This window comes from Carcharodon carcharias, chromosome 10 (assembly GCF_017639515.1).
Source record: "Carcharodon carcharias isolate sCarCar2 chromosome 10, sCarCar2.pri, whole genome shotgun sequence".
In the NCBI taxonomy this organism is placed as follows: Eukaryota; Metazoa; Chordata; class Chondrichthyes; order Lamniformes; family Lamnidae; genus Carcharodon; species Carcharodon carcharias.
The window spans coordinates 84,284,979-84,302,232 of NC_054476.1; the positions used below are offsets into that span (position 1 = coordinate 84,284,979).

General features: G+C 42.9%; 1 protein-coding gene across 1 annotated transcript in view; it reads right to left on the bottom strand.

Annotated features, from left to right (window-relative positions):
- LOC121283358 (tetraspanin-18-like) overlaps positions 1-17,001 on the bottom strand; it is a 378,351-nt gene extending 361,350 nt beyond the window's left edge. Inside the window, exon 1 of the mRNA XM_041197844.1 lies at positions 16,770-17,001. The gene's annotated coding sequence lies outside the window, so the exon portion shown is untranslated. The remainder of the gene's footprint in view (positions 1-16,769) is intronic.
- Positions 17,002-17,254: the final 253 nt, after the last annotated feature.

A 17,254-nucleotide genomic window follows, 5' to 3' on the forward strand; every position in this document is an offset into this window, starting at 1 on the left:
CTCTGGACCTCTTCCACCTGCACCTCCAGTGCCATGCCCGTGAACCTGCACCTCCAGTGCCATGCCCGTGAACCTGCACCTCCAGTGCCATGCCCATGAACCTGCACCTCCAGTGCCATGCCCGTGAACCTGTGCACCCGCTCACTCAGTCCCTAGCCATCCCGCGGTGTTTCTCTGTGTCTCAGCCAGAGCACCTCTCAGCAAGTTCAAATAACGGTAATCTGATAGGACCAAAATTTATGCTTGATTCAATCTTTCAAGCAAACGTGTCTTATTATCGCAGCATCTATTTAAAACTTGTTTGCAACTATTAGCCAAAATAATCCTCTGTGTTTTGGTACAATTCTTTTGACTTCTGTATGATAATCTGCTGCCTTTAATTTTATCATGAAGCACACTGCTTAACTTTCCTCTCCCAATTGAACAACAAAGCTTCAGGGTCTGTTTCTTGATGAACACTGTCACAAACATTGAGTGTGATACATTTTAAAAATTAGACACCATACCCTGACAAAATACAAAATATTTCCTCACCTGCTCCCCATTTTCTTTTAACAGATCTTCTATTGGCACAGTAACCCCCTTTACATCTTAGACAGTCCTTTAATTGGTCTGTTCTACATGGATAATCCATGTCTTGTCCCTCCTGTGCAGGGATCCCTGCACAGACAGCTTGGAAGGTGTCAGATTCTCAAGCAAGAACAACAAGCTGCTGAGGTCCTTCAGAAACACAGTACTGGTGAGCACAACTTGATTAAAGTCCTGCTGCATCCAATACAGCCCATTCACTCCATCCTGATTTTTTACACAGCATGTAAACATTTGACTGCCACATCGCAATTTTAAAACTTCACATTCTTCTACAATGAAACAGCCGCACAGCAATTTTCTGGATATTTCTATGGTGAGCTTTGCAAAGCAAAGCAAGATAACAGAAATATAAATCAAGTGATTCTGGTGGAATATCAGTTAACAACATGGTGAAGACAGGGTAGAACCCAGGCTAACTACATTTCAGTCCCTGTAAATTCAACACATCCATTTACAAAAGGGCAAGTGTTAATGACTGCAACTGTACAGAGTTCCTGTTTATTCTGTAGTGTAGGGATTATTTAATGACTGCTACTATACAGAGTTGCTGGCTATTCAGCAGGGTAAGGGTTAAAACCTGTAACTGTATTCAGAAAGGTAAGGGTTAATCTGAGTACCTGTACAGAGTTCATTTATTTGGTAAGGTAAAATTAATGACAGCAATTATACAGCGATACTTTTAATCAGGAGGGTAAGGGTTAGTGTCCACATGACTGTGTAAAGCCCTTGCTTTTTGGCAGGTTAGGTGTTGTTCCCTGCACAAAAGATCCTGTTTACTCAGTATGGCAAGTATTACTTATTGTGTGGCAATGGAGAGCTTATTCAGGTGACTAACCAATGTCAATAACCATATATTTAACACAATATAACATCAGAATTCCGCTCATATTCATACCCATATTGTAGAATTTGAACACATCAAATGCATTCCCAGGCCAATCTCTGAGGCTGAACTGGATAAACGGTTTCCTTTCACACACCTGGTAGGCCAAGTAGATGCTCTTTGTTGGTATAGAATCTGGTGGCAAATATTGATTCAGACTCTTTCTCAGTAAAGCATAGCAAAGATTCTCTGAGGGTAGGGAATTGGTACAGACTCTCTATGGGTAGAGGACTGGTACAGGATTTGCGTGGATAGAGGATTGGTACAGAATTTCTGTGTTAGTAGAGGATTGGTACAGTCTGTCTGTGGATAGAGGATTGATACAGACTTTCTGTGGGTAGAGGATTGGTACAGACTCTCTGTGTGAGTACAGTATTAGTACAGATTCTGGGTGGGTGGAGGATTGGTACAGTGTCTGTGTGGGTAGAGGATAGGTACAGAATCTCTGCGGGAAGGGGATTGGTACAGAATCTGTGTGGGTAGAGGATTGGTACAGATTCTGGGTGGTAAGAGAATTGGTACAGACTCTGTGTGGGTACAGGATTGACAAAGACTCTCTGTATAGAAGATTGGTACAGATTCACTGTCGGAAGATGTTTGGTGCAGGCGCTGTCTGGGTAAAGGATTGGTACAGACTCCGTGTGCATAGAGGATTGGTACAGATTCTGCATGGGTAGATATTGGTACAGTCTCTCTGTGGGAAGAGGTTTGTTAGAGAGTCTGTGTGGGAAGAGGATTTGTACAGACTCTCTTTGTGTAGAGCATTGGTTCAGTCTCTGTGTGGGTAGAGGATTGGTACGGACACTGTGTTGCGGGAGGATTGGTACAGTCTCTCTGTGGGTAGAGGATTGGCACAGAATCTCTGTGGGGAGAGGTTTGGTACAGAATCTGTGTGGGTAGAGGATTGGTACAGTTTCTGGGTGGGTACAGGACTGGTATAGACTCAGGGTGTCAGTAGTGGATTGGTACAGACTCTGTGCGGGTAAGAGATTAGTACAGGCTCTGTGTGAGTAGGGGATTAGTACAGGCTCTGTGTGGGTAGGGGATTGGGACAGACAGTCTGTGGGTACAGAATTGGCACAGGCTCTCTATGCATAGAGGACTGGTACAGATTCTGTGAGGGTAGAATGTTGGTACAGACTCTGCGTGGGTAGAGGATTGGTACAGTCTCTATGGGTGGAGGATTGGTACAGACTCTGTGTGGGAGGAAGATTGGTACAGACTCTCTGTTGAAAGAGGATTGGTATGGACTCTGTGTGGGTAGATGATTGATACAGACTCTGTCAGGGTGGAGGATTGGTACAGATTCTGTGTGGGTAGAGGATTGATACAGACTCTTTATGGATCACGGATTGGTACAGACTTTGTGTGGGTAGAGGATTAATACACAGTCACTTCAGATAGGGGACTGGTACAGACTCCCTTAGGATAGAGAAATGGTACAGACTCTCTGTGGTAGGGGGTTGGTACAGTCTCTGTGTGAGTTGAGGATTGGTACAGACTCTGGGTGGGTTGAGGATTGGTACAGACTCTGTGTGGGTAGAGGATTGGCACAAACTCAGTGTGGGTAGAGAATTGATACAGGCTCTGTGTGGGTAGAGAATTGGTACAGACTCTGTGTAGGTAGAAGATTGGTACCGGCTCTGTGTGGGTGGAGGATTGGTACAGACTCAGTGTGGGTATAGGATTGGTATGGTCTCTCTGTGGGCAGAGGATTGGTACAAACTCTGCATGGGTAGAGGATTGGTACAGATTCTGTGTGGTTCAAGGATTGTTACATTCTCTATGTAGGTAGAGGATTGGTACAATCTCTGTATGGGTAGAGGATTGGCACAGATTCTGTGTGGGTAGCAGATTGGCACAAACTCTGTGTGGGTAGAGGATTGGTACAGACTCTCTGTGGTTCGAGGTTTGGCACAGACTCTGTACCAACCCTGCACCGGAATTGGTATTGGCATTTAAATTACTGGATTATGCTCGCATTTCCCACGTTGATAGTCTTTTAGTGCTAACAGGGGTTCAGTTCCGGGGAAAAAATCTTTCCTAGATCAAATGGCTGCTGCCTTAAAACAACTCCTGGGGAAACAGCCGTTCCCTGCCACTTTCTTAGCAAATGCGAACAATGTTGCTGTGAAACAAAGGACAGAGAATTCAATGGTGGCCGAATTTTGAGGTCCACCAAATATTAGACAAAGATCCCAATACAAAGATGGGGTTAATGACAAGAGGTCTGAAAATGGTCGTAACCTAACCAATTTGAAAGTTGGGACAAAAAGTGTGTCTGGCACTGTGACTGTAGGCATTTATACCCAAAGCATACACGGGGAATGGTAATCGGTGTTTTTGGTGTGATTCCCAGAACCATTACGCAATGAACTGTCCACAGAGAAGGAATCGTGTTTTTGAAGTGACCCACGAGACGGATTCATCTGAATTTGAAAATGATGATGGTGACTGCCATGGTGGAATTGTACTGATCACTGAGAGTTTGAATCCGGTGATGAGTATCTTGATGGTAGATTCCTTCAACTGTGCAGTTCTGGACAGAGGTTGCACTTCTACTGTGTGCGGCATGGACTGGTTTGACTGCTATCTGGAGCCTCTCAATGAGGCAGACCGGCGGAAGGTCAATGAGTATGAAAGCTCTATCTGCTTCAGGTTCGGAGATGACAATACATTGACATCCTCCAAATGGGTGGTCCTCCCTTGTAAGATAGCAGGGATCAATCTATCAGTACTGATGTGGTTTCTAGTGAGATACCGCTATTGTTGAGTCGACCTGCGATGAAGGTGGCTCAGATGACGCTAGATATGAAGAATTATAGAGCAGTCATGTTTGGAAAAAATGTGGATCCACATTTTACTTGGTCAGGCCATTACTGTTTGCCACTAAGGAAGCCAGAGGTTTCTCATCCAAAAGTTCATGAAGTTTTGTTAACTGCTGAGAATAAGAATTTGGTGGACAAAAAGAAGATCATTTGGAAATTACATAGATAGTTTGCATATCCAGCACCACGGAAACTGAAGACTCTACTTCGAGATGTGGGAGTGGTCAATAAAGGATTTGATGACCTTACAGAACAAATCACTGCTCAGTGTGAAATTTGCCTTAAATATCGCAAGACACCACTGCATCCTGTTGTGAGCCTGCCACTAGCCAGGGAGTTTAACAATGCAGTGGCAATGGACTTGAAAGTTTGGGACAAGGATAGGGGTATTTTTTTAATACACTTCATAGATATGGCAACCAGATTTAGCCTATTCACTGTGATACATAGTAAAGACAAAAGGACCATTGTCAATAAGGAGAAAAAGATAGGAACGTGATTAGGAACAGCAAAGTTCCTCACAGAGAATGGTGGGGAATTCCCCAATGATGAATTTCGAGATATGTACGAAAATTTAAACATGATAGTTACTGCAGCTGAGAGCCCGTTCAGTAATGGCGGTAATCAACTACATGTTACATAAAATATTGGCTGATCAATCAGATTGTAAATTGCAAACGGCGCTAGCATGGGCAGTGCATGCAAGGGGCTCTCTGTAAATTGTTTGGGGGTGCAATCCATACCAGTTGATGTATAGAAGAAATCTGAAGTTACCTTCGATGTTGTCATATTCTTTCACTGCTCCACCGCTCCACCTTTTCTGCTCATCTGAACGCTTTGCATGCAGGTAGAAAAGCTTTCATTAAAGCTGAGGTTTCGGAGAAAATTCACCGGGTGCTACGGCACCGCATAAGACCATCAGGAATACAGTTTAGACAAGGTGACATGGTATATTATGAAAGGGAAGGACAGAAAGAGTGGAAAGGACCTGGCAAGGTAGTAGGGAGTGATGGGAAATTAGTAATTGTGCAAAACAGTAATCAAACTGTTAGGGTACATTCTTCACAGTTAATTTTTACAGGTTCTGAACAAGACATAGAACAAAAGGAAGCATCATGCACTCCACATACGCACACATTGGGTAGTTATGAGGAGCAGACAATGGTAGATATAGGGTTGACTGACTATGAACAAAGTAATACTGAGGTACAGGACAACGCTATTCATCCAAAAGGGCAACTACCCAAAGTAGGAACAAAGGTAATATAAATGCCAGAAGGGACTAGTGTATGGAGGGTTGCCACCATCATAGGGAGAGCAGAAAAGGCCACTGGCAAACACAAACATTGGCTAAATGTGCAGGATGAAGGACAGGAGACAAGGCCTATCAATTGGCAAATGGAAGTAAAGATGTGGAAACCCAGAAAACGCAGTATGAGTTCTGACGGGACCAGAAAGTGGTTGTGATCCTAGAAAAAAATCACAGACTTGAAAACTGGGTTCCACTCGCATGGGAGAAAGATCAAAGGGTAGTAGTCCAGAAAGGGAGAGGAATGTAAGCGGAGGCTGTAGCTAAGGAGGACTAGAGAGCAAGCTAGCAAGCTGAATAGGAGTAGAAGCCCTTAGAAAGATTCTAGTAACTGCTAATAAATTGGAAAACAAGCAGATAAAGGAAGCCAAATGGGAAGAGTTAGAAAACTGGAAGGAATTTGGGGTATATTCTGAAATGCCTGACAAAGGACAGTCAGCTTTATCTCACAGATGAATCTGTACAGAAAATATACTCCCAGACACACATATAAGGCCAAAGCGAGATTAGTAGTCCAAGGCTTTGAAGAGAGATTAGGAGATCAAGATGTCAGATTGGACTCGCCTACTGCGGGGAAAGTGAGTTTGAAGATTTTTTGAGCTATTTTGGCATCTTATTCCTGGAAGTGCAAGTCAATTGATATAAAGGCTGCGTTTTTACAGGGGGGGAAGTTTCAAAGGGAAGTTTTTTTGAAACCACCCAAAGAAGCCGGGGATTTAGAAGGAAAGCTGTGGAAATTGAACAGGTGTGTTTGAGTTGAATGATGCATCAAGAGTTTGTATTTTTCCGTGAGGTCTGTCCTGTTGAAAACAGGTTGCATTTAGTTAAAGGCAGAGCCCTCGATGTTCTACTAGTACCATAAGGAGAAACTAGCTGGGATCTTTATCATGCATCTTGATGATTTCCTGTGGGGAGGCTCAATGGGTAATCGAGAAGATAAAGAAGGAATTCAAGGTCCGAAGTCAGGCTTCAGGGGCCTTTAAATCCAAAGGTTTAGACATTAAGCAGAGCAAGTTTGGAGTGACATTGAATCAACAATCTTATCTAGAAAGTGTTAATCATATCCCAATTCCCAATAACTTGCATTAGATCCTCACAAAAAGAGAATCCTGCTACCAAGGAAGAAATGGAACAGTTGAGAAGTTTGATTGGGCAGTTGAACTTGTTGTGCACTCAGACTAGGCCAGATGCAAGTTATGATGTGTTGGAGCTGAGTACTATGATGAAAGATGCTACAGTTGAGCAAGTTCTGAGAGCAAATAAAGCACTTAAAAATTAAATTCTGAGAGGTCTGCGCTGAAGTCTCCAGCCTTGGGTGATCTGGAAGATATGAGGTTGGTCATTTTTAGCGATGCTTCACGTGTCAACCTTCCAGATGGGTACTCTAGCACAGCAGGGTTCATCATATTCTTGGTGAGAAAGAATGATAAATTATGTCCGCTGGCTTGGGACGCCAAGAAAATAAGAAGGGTAGGGAAAAGCACCTTAACTGCTGAAACGCTGGCCTTGGTAGAAACATTAGATTTGAGGGATGGGGGTTTACTTATCCAATATATTGACAGCAATATTATATAAGGGGCAATGTGAGAAAAGTTTGCTCATAGAATGTTATGTTGATAACCAGCCTCTTTGGGACAATGTTCATTCCACGAAAAGTGTCACTAAAACAAGGCTACGAGCAGACCTAGCCAGCATAAATTAGAGAAAAGAGAGATCTCTAAGATACAATGGGTTGACACAAGTCACCAACTATCAGACTGTTTGACAAAAAGAAGTGCCTGTTCTAAGAAATGATTAAATGTATTGGAAGAGGAGTGTCTTATGTTATAATGATGCAATGAAAAAAATTTTTTTGTTTTATGATTTGGTAATGGAAACCTGGGAACTATAGATGTGGAAATACGTGACATTATTTCCTTCTGTTTGTTTAAGAAAAAGCGTTCTTTAAGTTTTTTTCAAAGTTTTAATTTAAAAAGAAAAGAGGGGAATCTGTCAATGTATAAATAATCACACTGCAAGGCAATCACCTTGTTAAAGACAATTGCTAGTTAAACAGGTGATGGGCATTGATTATCCCATCTAAACAATAAAAAGAGACAGCTGGAACACTTTTGAGTGGGAGCTATTTGGAACTTAGTAGGGCTGAGGAGCTTTCTTGAAAATAAACCAGCTTGAACTAAAAGACCAGCTTGGATTAATTCTTCCACCACAACTTTTTATTGTGAATAATACAGACTGGCTGTGGGCAGAGGATTGGCATGGGCCCTGTGTGGGCAGAGGATTCTGATTCTGTGGGTTCAAGATTGGCATTCTTTGGAGTTTCATATAGAATAAGAGAGAGTTGGGTTAGCAGGGATATTGGGAGTGAATTCCAAAGCTTTTTCCAAGATGGGATTTTAATCTACTTCTACCTTTTCTAAGATCCCACATTGAAAGGTTTGTTGGATAGAATGCATGTGATTATTTTCTTCTACTCATTCTGAGCCAAGGTTGCTAGGTATTAAACTGATATTCATTTACTTATTTTACTCTGAATGTGATGTTTTTGGCTCTAATTAATTCTATCATCACTGTGACAGCAAGTACTAAGTGACTGATAACAACTGCTGGTTGGTGCACATTAAATAAGTTGAAAGAACATTTCTTGATCATCCCTCTGCCTCAATGTTTTTCAAAGCTTTCTGTACATTTCCTATTAATTTTTGGAGTGAATTGATTCTGCTTCAATAGCTAACACAGGGATTTGAGTTCAAAGAATAAGAAACTGCGGGATGCTGGAGAACATTTGACTTGCAAGTTTCATGATGAGTTCTCTATTACATCAATTCAGGGGAATACCAAGTGAAACCTGTAAAGGTTCATATGAATTGGTCTGATTCAATGGGAGTGCACTGTTAGTGGAATTGCTATGAGTTTGGTGAGAAGGCAGCTCAGGGAGGAGGGGAGAGAGGAGCTTGTTTCTCTATCTTTCTCAGGCTGCAGGAGACTGGGATTTGAGAAGCTATGAGAGGGCTGAGTTTTGAAAACATCCAAGAGTGACACCACAGGAGGAACACAAGTTCATTGGTTGGTGAGAAACTGCTGTTAGGGAGGGTCTTCAGGTATCTGAAAATTAGAAAAACACGTTCTTTCTTAAAAGAAAGAGATTTCAGTAAGAAACATGAGCAATAGGGAAGTAAAGTTAAGGCAAGGCCAGGTAAAATAAATTAAGTAACTTTATTTTACTTGGTTTAACATAAGAGAAGTAAATTGAAGCAATGGTGGGACAGCTTGATTGTGTGGAATGTGTGTCTTTGTAATATGTGGGAAATCGTGAACACTACCAGTGTCCTAGATGACCACGTGCAGGAATTATCACCAGCTACAGAAACTTGAGCTGTGGGTTTTAGAGCTCGGGTGGCAGCTGGATTCACTGGCACATCTGCAAGGCTGAGAGCTACGTGGATAGCAAGTTCAGAGAGGTGGTCACGCTGCAGCTTAGGAGCCTGGAGGCAGAAAGTGAATGGGTGACTGCCGGACGGTCCAAGAGAACTAGGCGGGTAGTGCAGTGGTCCCCCGGCGTTCTTCTCGACAATTGGTTTTCTATTTTGGATACTGAGTGTTGGTTCCTCGGAAGAGTGCAGTTAGAGCCAGGTTTACGACACCACAGGTGGTTCTGCTATATAAGAGGGAGGAAGAAGAGGGGAAGAGCACCAGTGATATAGAGGATTTGTTAGGGGAACAGCCAGGTGTTTCTGTGGCTGTAAATGTGACTCCAGGATGGTCTGTTGCCTCCCTGGTGCCTGGGTCACTGAGTGGCTGCAGGACATTGTTCTGGGGGGAGGGTGAAAAGCCAGAGGTCTTAATCCACATTGGCACCAATGACTTAGGTTGGAAAGAGGATGAGGTCCTGAAAGTGGATTTCAGGCAGCTAGGAAGGAAATTGAAAAGCAGGGCCTCTAAAGCAGTAATCTCAGGATTACTCCCAGTCCCATGTGCAACTGAATATAGAAATAGGAGAATTGGGCAATTAAACATTGCTGGAAAGCTGGTGTAGGCAGAGGGCATCAGATTTCTGAGGCATTGGGACCAATTCTGGGGAAGGTGGGACCTGTACAAGCCAGACTGGCTACACCTGAACAGGACTGGGAAGAATACCCTCATGGACAGATGTGTGTGGCAGGGGGATGGGAACCTGAGGGCAAATTCAAAGCAGGGAACAGGAGATGGAGAATTAGTGAGTGACTCTGAATGACAGAAGTAGTTCAGGTTTAAAAAGTATATAGCACAGGAATTTGGCAGCGTTAAAAGGTATATAAGTAACTGCAAGCTAAATAACAGGGTGACATGATATTGTGTGAACGGAAACTTGGCTTAGAGGGGAAAAATGGCAGCTAACATCCCTGGATATAGAGTTTTCAGGCAGGATAGGAAGGGGGATTAAAAAAGGGTGGGGGTGTATCATTATTGGTTAAAGAGACGACTACAGCTGTGAAAAGGGATGATATACTAAATGAAGCATCAAATGAGGCCATATGGGTTGAGCTCAGAAATAAAAAAGGGGCAACCACAATGCTAGGAGTGTACTATAGAGCCCCAAATAGTGGAAGAGAGTTAAAACAGCAAATATGTTGAAGGATTTGAGGGAAGTAATAGTTGGAGACTTCAATTACCCTAATAACAATTGGGAAACAGTGTGAAGGGCACAGGGCACAAAATTCTTTTGAACTGCATTCAAGAGAACTTTTTCAGCCAGCACATAACAAGCCCAACAAGAGGGGGCAAAATTCTAGCTTTCCTCTTCATAATGAGGCTGGGCAAGTGCCAAATCAGTGGGAAGTTTTCAACAGTGAGATTCTATGGGCACAGTGTAGATGTATCCCCACAAAGAAAAAGGCTGCTACTGCCAAATCTATAGCCCCCTGGTTATCCAGAAGTATACAGAGTAAGATAAAGCAGAAAAACAAAGCTTATGACAGTCATAAAATACTTAATACTGCAGAAATCCTAGAGAAGTATAATAAGGGTGAAGTAAAAAAGGAAACTAGGAAAGCAAAGAGCATTTATACTAGCAGGTAAAAATCAAAGAAAACCCAAAGATGTTTTACCAGTACGTTAAGAGCAAGAGGATAACTAAGGAAAGAGTAGGTCTGATCAGAAATGTACATGGTAACTTATGCGTTGAGGCTGAAGCTGTGGGCAGGGTTCTCAATGAGTGTACTTCCTCTCTGTCTTTGCTAAGGAGAGGGATGGTGCAGACTTTCTAGTCAAAGAGGAGGAGTGTGAAATATTAGATACAATGAGAGAGGAAGTACTGGAGGGACTGGCATCCTTGAAGATGGATAAATCACCAGGGCCAGATTGATTGTATTCCAGGTTGGTAAAGAAAGACAGGGAGGAAATTATGGTCTCTGAGGATCATTTTTCAATCCTCACTAGATACAGACAAGGTACCAGAGGATTGGAGGTCTGCAAGTGATGTCCTAATATGTAAAAGGGGTACAAGGGATAGGTGAGAAATTATAGGCCAGTCAGTCTGACTTCACTGGTGGGCAAATGATTGGAATCAATTCTGACAGACAGAAAAAACTGTCAGTTACCAAAGGCACAGATTGATCAGGGATAGTCAGCGTGGTTTTGTTCAGGAAAGATCATGTCTTACTTCCTCAAAAAATTCTATTAAGTTAGTAACAAGGAGGATTGAGGCTAGTGGAATGGATGTTGTCTACATGGATTTTAGTAAGGCATTTGACAAGGTCCCAAATGGCAGACTTGTCAGAAAAGTAAAAGCCCCTGGGATACAAGTGAAGGTGGCAATTTGGATCCAAAATTGGCTCAGTGACAGAAAACAAAGAGCAATGGTTGATGGATGTTTTTGAGTGGAACACAGTTTCCAGTGGCATTTCACAGGGCTCCGTATTGGGGCCCTTGCTGTACATATTAATAATTTGGACTTAAATGTGGGAGGCATGAATGGGAAATTTGCAGATGACAAATTGGCCATGTAGTTGATAGTGAAGAGGATAGCTGTTGTCTCCAGAATTACATCAATGGTTTGGTTGAGTGGGTGGAGAAATGGCAAATGGAATTCAATCCGGAGGAGTGTGGGGTAATGCATTTTGGGAGAGCAAGCAAAGCAAGGGAATACTCAATAAACTGGAGGATGTTGAGAAGGGTTGAGGAAGTGAGAAACCTTGAAGTGAATGTCGATTGGTCCCTGAAGATGGCAAGATGGTGGATTAGGTGGTAAATAAAGCATATGGAATGATTTCCTTAATTGGGCGAGGTATTGAATACAAAAGCAGGAATGTAATACTGGAATTGTATAAAATACTGGTTAGGTCACAGTTGGAATTTTGCATACAGATTTGCTCACCACATTACAGGAAGGACAAAATTGCTCTGGAGAGAGTACAGAGGAAATTTACAAGAATGTTGCTAGGGCTTGAAAATTGCAGCTATGAGGAGAGATTGGATAGGCTAGGGTTGTTTTCCTCAGAACAGAGGAGACTGAGGGGTGACCTAATTAAGGTGTACAAAATTAAGAGGGGCCCAGGTAAGGTAGACAGCAAAGACTTGTTTTCCCTAACTGAGGGGTCAGTTACCAGGGGGCATAGATTTAAGGTGATTGGTAGAAGGATTAGAGGAAAAACCTTTCCACCCAGAGAGTGATGGGTGTCTGGAATTCACTACCTAAGTTGGTGTTGAGGCTGAAACACTCAACTCATTAAAATGTACCTGGATATGCACCTAAAGTGCTGTAGCCTGCAAGGCTATGAACCTGGTGCTGGAAAGTGGGATTAAAAATGAGCGTTAATTTTTTATTTCTCTTTTTATGGCTGGCATAGACATGGGCTGAATGGCCTCTTTTTGCACCATAGCCTTTCTAAGGTTCTGTCTGAATCAGCACATGTACAGAGGGAACTCCAGGTACTGAGGATCATAAATAGAAACAGGAGTAGGCCATTTTGCCCATTAAGCCTGCTCCATCATTCAAAAAGTTCATGGCTGATCTGATTGTCGCCTTAACTCCACTTTCCTTCCTGTCCCCAACAACCCTTGACTCTTGTCAATCAAAAATCTGTCTAATTCAGACTCGAGTAAATTCAATGATCCTCTGCTCTCTGTGGGAGAGAATTCTAAAGTCTAATGACCCTCTAAAAGAAGAAATTCCTCATCTCCATCCTGAATGGGACTTGGTATTGCTGAGAAAAGAGACATATCAAAGCTTTTTGCCTTGCACTCATCAGGACAGATCACAAGAATACCAATATAAAGAGAAAACAATTTATTCAGTATGAGAAGAGAGTGCTGATTGGTTGGCAAGTGGACTCTGATTGGTAGATGCATTGTCATGGAGAATATTTGCAATGGGCAATGTACAGATTGTACCCAACCAGCTCATGCTTAAAAAACTCAAAACAGTGCCCAACATTAGATATGATTCCATGATTGGGCAACAATTGCTAAATAATCTTCAGTGCTAAGAATTACGCTGGCACCAAACTTAAGATTGTCACTTGGGCTCGCAGTGTGGCACATTTGTACATACTGGAAGTTACATACACAGGGCCCTGTTATTTGCAGACAGAAAGAACATGTACATGCATTGTGCCTGTTTCAGCTAAACAAAATAAGTGACAGCCATTTGCTGACTCATTCCTTGGGGGCAATGCCTTGACCAATCAGGGTTAAGCTGCCTGGATTAAATGTCAACATGCATCGCAGTTAACTGACAGTCATCATCACTGGTGCATTCTCCATGGCAATGCCTCTACCAACCAGAGTCCACTTGCGTAACAAGCAACGCTGTTCACATACAGTATAAATTGTTGTTTTCCCCCTACACTGGTATTTTTGCAAAGTGTCCTGATGAGTGCAAGATGAAAAGCTTCAACATGTCTTTTTCTTCAGCAATACTGAGGTTTTGTACTACTAGGTATCTGGTTTTCATTGCCATTATCCTTTTTTAAGGTAATGCTGGGGTTATCATCGGGTGCCTTTTTTTAAAATCTCATCGATTATGTTAAGACTTGTGCTTTGAAGGGATTCCTCTCAGGATCATATCACTTCTAAATTTATATCTTTTTTAGGAGCAGGAAAGGGTGGGTTCCAGCACCTTGTAAACACCATCAAGGAGGTGCTGTGGATTGGCATTTCTAAAAATTGCCATCTCCTTCCTTCTCCCTCTGCCAGCACCAAGTGGCAAAATGGGAGACCCTGTATTTTTAAACTGTGGCCTCTAGTTCTAGAACAAAAACAAAAATACCTGGAAAAACTCAGCAGGTCTGACAGCATCTGCAGAGAGGGATACAATTGACGTTTCGAGTCCATATGACCCTTCATCAGATCTAAGAAAAATAGAAATGAGATGAAATATAAGCTAGTAGAAGGGGGTAGGAGAGGAGAGCTCAATAGGGAGCCAGTGATAGGTGGAGGCCAAGAACAGACTACCAAAGATGTCATAGATAAAAGGACAAAGGGGTGTTGACGGTGGTGATATTATCTAAAAGATGTGCTAATGAGGACATTAAGGGAAGCAAGCTCATGGCAGATGGCCCTACTGTGGGTGGAGTGCGGGGAAGGAATCGAAATGGGCTAAAAGGTGGAGGTGAAACAATAGATCAAAATAAATTTAAAAATAGGAGGGAAGAGAAAAAAATAGTTGTAAAAAAAATTATAAATTATTGGAAAAAGGGGATCGGAAAGGGGGTGGGGATGGAGGAGAGAGTTCAAGACCTAAAATTGTTGAATTCAATATTCAGTCCGGAAGGCTGTAAAGTGCCTAGTCGGAAGATGAGGTGCTGTTCCTCCCTTTTGCGTTGAGCTTCACTGGAACAATGCAGCAGGCCAAGGACGGACATGTAGGCATGAGAGCAGGGTGGAGTGTTGAAATGGCAAGCGACAGGGAGATCTGGGTAATGCTTGCGGACAGACCGTAGGTGTTCTGCAAAGCGGTCACCCAGCCTGCGTTTGGTCTCTCCAGTGTAGAAGAGGCCACGTTGGCAGCAGCGAATGCAGTAGAATAAATTGAGAGAAGGTCAAGTGAAGTGCTGCTTCACTTGAAAGGAGTGTTTGAGCCCTTGGACAGTGAGGAGGGGGCAAGTAAAGGGGCAGGTGTTGCATCTTCTGTGGGTGCATGAGAAGGTGCCGTGGGAGGGGGTTGAGGTGTAGGGGGTGATGGAGGAGTGTCCTGGAGGGGGTGTCCTGGAGGGAACAATCCCTGCGTAAAGCCGCCAGGATGGGTGAAGGGAAGATGTGTTTGGTGGTGGTATCATGCTGGAGTTGGCAGAAATGACAGAGGATGATCCTTTGAATGGGGAGGCTGGTGGGATGATAAGTGAGGACAAGGGGGACCCTATCGTGGTTCTGGGAGGGAGAGGAAGGTGTGAGGGTGGATGCGCGGGAGATAGGCCGGACACGGTTGTCAACCACTGTGGGTGAAAAATCTCGGTTAAGGAAGAAGGAAGACATATCAGAGGAACTGTTTTGGAAAGTGGCATCATCAGAACAGATGAGAAAGAGGCGAAGGAACTGAGAGAATGGGATGGAAGGCGGAGTGTGAGGAGCTGTAGCCGAGGTCGTTTTTTTTACAACTATTTTTTTCTCTTCCCTCTTATTTTTAAATTTATTTCAATCTATTGTTTTATCTCCACCTTTTAGTTCATTTCAATTCCTTCCCCCACCCCACCCAAACTAGGGCCATCTGCCATTAGCTTGTCCTGCTTGCTTCCCTTAATGTCCCCATTAGCACATCTTTTAGATAATATTACCACCGTCAACCCCCTCCCCTTGTCCTTTTGTCTATGACATCTTTGCAATCTCTTCTTGGCCTCCACCTATCACTGGCCCCCTATCGAACTCTCCTGTCCCACCCCTTCTACTAGCTTATATTTCATCTCATTTCTATATGTTTTAGTTCTGATCAAGGGTCATATGGACTCGAAACATCAACTGTATCCCTCTCCGCAGATGCTGGCAGATCTGCTGAGTTTTTCCAGGTATTTTTGTTTTTGTTCTAGATTTCCAGCATCTGCAGTATTTTGCTTTTGCCCCTAGTTCTATATTCCCTCAAGAGAGGAATCCTCTCAGTAACCACCTTGTCAAGCCCCCTCAAGATCTTATATATTACAGTAAGATCACCTCTCATTCTTCCAAACTCTAATGAGTATAGGCTCAGCCTCCTCAACCTTTCCTCCTAAGACAACCGCTCCATCCCAGGAATCAGCCTAGGATTGGTGACTTGTGCTGAAGTGGGTGGCTCTCCAATAGTATTGATCTGTTCTCAGATTATTTGAGCAGAGGGAGAGGGGCAGAGATGGCAATTTTTAGGCATGCCAATCGACAGCACCTCCTTAATGGTGTTTACAAGGTCTTGCAACCCACCTTTCCTGCTCCTCAAAAGATATAAATTTAGAAGTGATATGAACCTGAAAGGAATCCCTTCAAAGCACAAGTCTTAAAACAGTCAAAGAGATTGTCCTTTTTTTAAAAAAAAAGCACCTGATGATAACCCCTGTATTACCATAAAAAAGATAATAGCAGTGAAAACCAGAGAGCGCCGTCCTCTGACTCTGCTGTATCAGCACTGTGGTGCTGCTCCTCACGGTTCTATTTCTTACTTTTGACTGGAATTACTTGGCTGCTACATTTCTTACTGAGGGAGGCATTAACTGAACCAGATCTGTGTCAGTCTCTGTGTGTTTCATTAAACAAAACAGACCAGATAATGCATAAATTAATTTGTAATCTCCTTCACTCAACAGGCTGATAAAATCTCCCTCCTGCCAAATGCAGTGCTATCAACAGCTCAGTGTATATACAATGTAGTTCAAGCAAAACTTAAGGAGCCACCGCTCAGTCTACAAATACAATCTTCTTATTTGTACCATTTAACAGAAATGCAAATATTCAGTTTGAACTTTCTAAAGCTAGACCGCAGCAATTGGGTCCACTTGTAAGTGTCACGCTGTATTTGCCAAATGATTTCTGCAAAGGGATTGATCCTTCAACTGAATGTGAAACATTAAGCACCAATCTGTGCATCCACAAGCAACTCAGACTAAACCTACCCTCAGTGATCAGAGCAAGCATACAATTCATAAAAGCTCACTTAGCTACATCAGTGTGAAAATTCAAACAACAGCCCAAAAATGTAGCTACAATCATTTAGACTTACCTATGCAGAATTACTTCAGCACTCAGGAGCCACAGTGAAATCTCAGTTATTCCTCTTAGCTTCTACCTTTGTAGAACAGTTATGATTAAGATGTGTTAGGCAGGACCTCTAAGTGCAGAGTGTTGAGGGAGAGGCAACGGTTCAGTGCTAGTCCTCGTGAGAAAAGTCTGTGTCCTTTCCTCTCACTCACACAGGATTCAGCTGCTTTGTGCACTGACAGCTCAGCTCATTCACATACTCCAGAGCCAGCAGCTTGAGCAGTAGCCCAGCCTCTTGGCAGGAAGCTGTATGTCACAATATTCTATCAAATCTCACATGACTGCCTGAGAGAGAAAGAGTGTGAGTGGACTGGAGCTCAGACATGCCATGAAGGAGGAGAAGAGGATGCCTCCAGACACATAAAATCAGCACACACTTATACAACCATGTGGCTCTGTCAGAACAATCATGATTGTGTGTGTGCAAGAGAGACAGAAGATCATTTA